Source organism: Phaethon aethereus (genome assembly GCF_964289735.1).
Source record: "Phaethon aethereus genome assembly, contig: HAP1_SCAFFOLD_109, whole genome shotgun sequence".
Classification (NCBI taxonomy): Eukaryota; Metazoa; Chordata; class Aves; order Phaethontiformes; family Phaethontidae; genus Phaethon; species Phaethon aethereus.
The window spans coordinates 320179-326456 of NW_028113809.1; positions in this window are offsets into that span (position 1 = coordinate 320179).

Below are 6278 nucleotides of genomic sequence, written 5' to 3' on the forward strand. Positions count from 1 at the left end.
AACTCTATTACTGCTCAATTCAACCAACAGGTAGACAGCCTTACGCGGTTGCAACAAATTGATGTTGCAGATAATAACCAAGAGTGGTAACGTTTACTTGAATGGTTGCATGTTAAGCGTGGCCACACCGGACGAGCTGATTTATACCAGGAAGGTATAGCCCGAGGATGGCCCATATCAGTTAAACTATGTGAACAAGTAGTGACGGCCTGTTCACAATGTCGTTTACGGCTTAAAGGCGCCCCCCCTACACATTCGCGACAGGAAGACATTATGGCTCTCCTGGCAGATTGATTACATCGGCCCATAGCGACCGTCATGTGGGAAAAAATACGTTCTGGTGGGAGTAGAGGTTATATCTGGTCTCACCATGGCTGCTGACTTCACGTCAGCCACCGGAGAAAACACGGTGAAGGGCCTTAAGGGATGGTTCAGGCCACTTCCCCTACCAGAAGAAATTCGAAGTGATAACGGCTCACACTTTACAGCTGCCGTGGTACAAAGTTGGGCCAAAGAGGAAGGGATTCGGTGGGTATTCCACACTCCCTACTATCCTCAGGCTAATGGCACTGTCGAGCGCACCAATGCATTGGTCAAGCGTTTCGCAAAAACTCATGAATCTGGATGGCATTTACGATTGTATGACGCCATCTACCAACTGAATAATCGATGGAGCGGAGATGGCTGCCCCAAAATGAAAGCCTTCTGTGTATCTGCCCATACAATCACCCCAAAGGTTCATACTAAACCAGGAGACTATCCCACAGGATTTTACACCGGATAACCTGTGCTAGTGAAAATGCCCCAGATTGGAACAGTAGCCATGGTACTGACTACCCCCAAAAATCCCTACGCATGGGAAGCCAAAGATTGCTCAGGAAAAGTACACTGGATTAGTACCCGGTGGATCTCACCCTCTTTCTAACCTTGCCGGTTGAATACAACCGCGCACGTTTATTTCTTCTTGTGTTCACAGGAATCCAGGAAAAGAAGGCTCTGAATTGAGGCAGATGTCTGTGGTTGCAAAGTGAACCACTTTGGTGAAAAATGTGGTGCTTAGTTCTGACTTTAATACAACTCCCTTTGATGTATAGCTGGAAAGATCCAGGTTGGCCATGGTCCCAAGCCTATATTGGACACACTGGAGTCATAGGAACACGTGCCGTCAAAGAAAAATTAAACTTAGCCACTGTGGTTATGCATGGGGCCGAGGTGTTTTCAAGACATGAGTGGAGCTGGGATAACGGATGGCTTCCAATCCTGAAGGGAAAAGCAGGAGAAGGAATCCAGATAGGGTGTAGGACGATTAACGGATCAACCCATGAGAAAGCCACATTAATGGCAATATACGGAAACCCAGTAGCCTCAAAGTGTTGTGTCGCTGACAAATGGGATTGTTGGTATAACTTTACGCTGGTGGAACCCACTATTGTGACTTGTAAGTGGCAACAACACTGTACGGGTTTAGGGCCATCACAACCACATTGTACAGGGTTGTTGTTTCGGTTCAAAATAGACATAATTCAACCTAACCCAGATACACCACCAGGCCTAACTCCATACATCCTATTTGACACCCTGAAATACGGAGCTAGGAACATACCCATTGTCACTATGACATCTCGTAATGACCCTTGGGACCATGCATTGTCACGATATAGTGGAAGTGTTGGAACACTACAAAACAAAAGGAACTTAAATCTCTCTACTCTAGTTATACATGGAGATGAAGTGTTTTCGAAGGATGAATGGAGTTGGAATGACTCTCTTCAGATGGCTGAACTTCAAGCCATTTCAGGACAGGCAATACAAATGAGCTGCCGAGTAACTAACGGACCTAATTACCATAGGCCAACCGAAATCAAAGCATATCATACCGACTCTACCAGACCAAAGAACTACAACGCTGAGTGTTACAAAATAACCAAACCAAATTTGGATTGTTGGTACAATTTTACTCTGACCAAACCCATAATTGTATACTGCCTTTGGGGTTCCGAAGGCACGGAATTAATATTTGAATTTATGATTGATACAGCAACATCAAAGGATAAGAAACCTTTACCCCTGCAAACATCTAAAAATGTACCAACTCGGCCTCCCATTGGTCTAACTCCCTTCATCTTCAACACAGGCCCTTACATAATCAAATATACAGGTCAGCAACAAGTGCTGTTTAATCCGTCATACTCCCTCAAACAGGTGGAGATGTTGATGCAAATTAACATTTCTACAATTAAACCAACCTGTTCACCATTCCTAAATATATCCCATGCAGGATGGTTAGCCTGGTTACATGGGCGAACCCTCGTCTCTTCAAGACGGACAAGGAGAGACGCAACCGGTATTATAGGGACAGGATTGGGAGTCTTAAACAGTATAGATGCTGAAGTACTCATAAACAAACTGAGCGGGACAACAAGTGATTTAAGCAAATTAGGACACCCATTGTGGTCTTCTCTAGTAGCACTGGGAACTAACCAATGGCTTGTGTCAGATTTGTTACCTCAGTGGGGAGAAACAAACGAAAAGGATCACCAATTGATTGTGGATGCACTTGGTGCAGCCCAAAATAATATTTCTCTCGCTCTCAGTTGCATCCAAGCTCAACTATGGATGCAATCTGTGGTGGCAGCCATTATAAGAGAAGGTGAAGAGGGCATCTTACCCTCTGAAATTCGAAAGGTAGTTTGGGATAATGCAACTACCTTTGAGAGAAAATTCCAATCATGGTGGTATTTGGTCAATTTTACCTGCAACCCTACTGATGGCAAAGCCACTGCTTTTGTCTTAACAATATGCAATGCTTCGGTATATACCATATACCCAATCATTGCGTTAGGATTAAATCACAACGGAACTATACTCTATCCTATAGAGCATAGAGTATGGGCCCAACGAAATGAAAACAGATGGCAAACTATTGACGTTGCTGCATGTGTGGTACGGGAACAGCAGGGATTCATTTGTGAAAGTGACATCATCAAAGGCCAAGACATTTGTCTTGACACTGAACGAAACATTTGTCATTTTGAAATACATCCCAATGAAACCCTTGAAACTGTGCTTGTATATATTGGAAAAGGGTGCGCTTGTATGAGAACCCCTTGTGATTTTGTGTTTGTAGATAATGTTACTGTGAATACTAACAATCGCTCAAATATTTGTGTTTGTAACTTTACTAAAATTGTAGGATGTGACTTTATCTATTCAGCTCCTGTTACATCTTACCAACTAGTACAATCAAATTATATTCTATTTCGAGATCTGCTACCTGTCCCTGTAGGAATGAATCTTACCCTGGTGAGAAAACTATTACAACATGAAGACCTGAAGCGGTTGTGAAACAAGTTCGGGAAAATGGACAAAAGACTCTGATTACTGTCCATCAGGATGTAGAGAGAATACATCAAGTGTTGGAAAGACTAAGAAGGGATGGAGGACACCACTGGTGGGACACTTTGTTTGGATGGTCACCTACCACAACAGGAATCTTCAACGAGATGCTTCACCCTGTTCTTGTCTTATTAATGCTCACCGCATCATGTTTTATTTTAACAATTGTTTTCCATTTTAGACTTTGGATTCTGTTGAAACGTTTGTCCATATGCCCAGAAAATATCTGTGCGCTCGATGATCCTCATAGCAAGAGTGTATGTGACACTTCCCATCTATTCTAAAAGAAAAGAATCGTGAAGCTTGAGTGACTATAGTCACGGGGTGGATAATGTGGAGTAATCGCTGAGGGGTACTTTGGAAATTTACCCTCTAAGAACAGCCTTGAAACCAGGTGGAACGTAGCACTCATGCACAACGGGTCTGTGCCATGGAGACTCCCTGAACGGCCTTGGATGTTGGCAACATCAGGGGCGCCTGGTGTGCTGACTCTGGGAGAGATTACATGGAGGCTGGAGCGGAGTGGAGACCTCGCGGCCACGCTCTGTGAACCGGGGAGTTTAGGGATGCACAGGATGTACATTGATAAGCTGCGCTTACAATGTTGTGGGCCAAAGACCTGTCAACTTTGATGAAGTGCTGTCCTTAGAGTGAACTTTGCTAATTATAATATCATTATAATACTAAAACGCACACCCCTCTCAAAAGCTACCACCCCCCCAAGGTGCGACCCCTCCTCAATGAGTGTGCGCACTGAATTTTTCCTAGTCTGTACCTTTAAACGCGAAGCGAGAGAATTCTGCACCAATCCTGATAAAGGTATGTATGCCTAGAGTCACTCAAGCTCCACCTGCAGAGTAAAACACTATAAAATAATGTTTTAAGAGCTGGATGTTAGGGAAGATACCATCGTTGTGTACCACTCTAGCTTCTGGGATCAGTCGACGGGCTGAGCCTCTCTTCCCCCCCATCGGGACGCCGTTGGGTAAGATTCGAACCCTTGGTCATACCAAGTGCCTCCCCGGGAAACTTAGAAATCTCTATGTAGAGTCACTTTACATCTTTTAAGGCGTTTATAGCCAAGTAGTGTCCCTCGTAGTTTTAGCATTTGCACGTGCTTTATAGGTAGTGAATTTATGACCGGCAATCCAAAGAACCTGTATATCTGTTGCTTCAATAAATCGCACTATTGATTGACTCAGCCGTGTGTTCAATAAATTGCACTATTGATTGACTCAGCCGTGTGTGGTCCCTGAACGCGACCGTACCTCTGAGTGCGGCCGTGTTAGTTCAGGAGGTGTCCGGCTGAGCAGGTAGTGTGATGTTAGTAGTGCATCCGGACCCGTGATAGTCCAACAAAGGTGTTGGGCGCGACCGGACTACTAACGCTGACTTTGGGCATCACTCAGAACCTAAGCTCAGCCGCCCCCAGTCCCTCTGATATCTGAGGATCGACTGGAAAGCAAGGGGGTTTAGTTTCTGCCAAATTGCTCTGCCTCTTAACGCAACAGGCCCGTGGGTCCTGCTGGACACCAAGCTGAGCAGCAGCCAGCACCGTGCCCTTGGCCAAAGGCGGCGGGCGGCGGTGCCCTGGGCTGCGCTGGGCAAAGCCTTGCCAGCAGCTGGAGGGAGGGGAGCCTTGCCCTCTGCTCAGCGCTGCTGAGGCCATGCCCGCAGTGCTGTGCCCAGGCCCGGGCTCCCCAGGCCGAGAGAGACAGGAGCCCCTCCCCCAGCCCCGCCCCCCAGCCCCCCCCCCGGGCTTGGAATGGCAGCTGTGATGTCGCGGCGCTGGCCCGGCAACGGCCACAGTGCCTGCAGGCACGGCTCTGCCAGCACCCGGCAGCTCCAGGGAGAGACCAGCTCTCACCCAGCGGCACTGCCCGGCACCGGGACCCCCTCGACAGCCTCGCTCCAGCCGGCTGGGAGCTCTCCGGAGCCCCAGCAGCGTGTCCGGCGCGAGGACTCCCCTGGCCCCGGCACGATGGGCCAGCTGAACTGCTGCTACGGCTCCAGGTGGGCTCCCCCCGCGGCTCGGGGACACGCCGGCGCAGCCGGGCCCCGCAGCAGCCGCCTTTCTCACGCCCTTTGCCGCCTGCTCTGCAGGGTCTACCCTGGCCCCGAGCAGCAGTGCGCGCCCGGCCCGGCATCAGCCGAGCCGCTGCTCCACCAGCGCGTGCGGGTGACGCAGGGCCGCGGGACGGGGAAGAGGCACCTCCTCCTCTTCAGCGATGCCTTGATCATCGCCAAGGCCAAGTAAGAGGCGCAGACCCCGGCTGCCTTTCCTCCTAAGGCCTGGCCCCGGCACCGGGGCAGGGACGCCCAAGGAGCAGCCCCAGGCCCCGGCACCCTGCTGCTGGCTGCACCCGTGGCCGTGCGCGGGGCAGGCGGAGGCCAGAGGGCAGCCGCCGGGCTCGGCCACCTCCAGGTCACTCCCTGCCGCTCCTCTCTGCAGACGTGGCAGCGCCCCGCGCCCGCAGCTCTGCCTGGCCCTGCGCCGGCTGTGGGTGCTGAGCGGCGGCAAGGGGGCGGCCGGGGATGCCGCCCAGGAGGAGGAAGACAAGGCCACCACGTCCCTCGTCCTCGCCTGGCCCTACGGCTTCTGCGTCGTCACCTTCTGGTGGGTCTCGGTGCCACGTCCCCCGGCAGGGCCGGGCAGCGCTTCTGTCCGGCCCCACGCCGCTTCCTCCTGCCTCTGCAGCCGTCCCCACGGGGCAGGGCTGTGCCGGCGCCCGCCTCTGCCCGCGGGCTGGGCAGCAGCGGGCGCTCAGGCTCTTTCTCCTCTCTTTCCTGCAGCTCCCGCTCGCTGAAGGAGCTCTGGCTCAGTGCGCTGCGTGGGTAAGCCCTGCCTGGCAGAGCAGCTTGGGGGGCCCGTGCTCACAGCA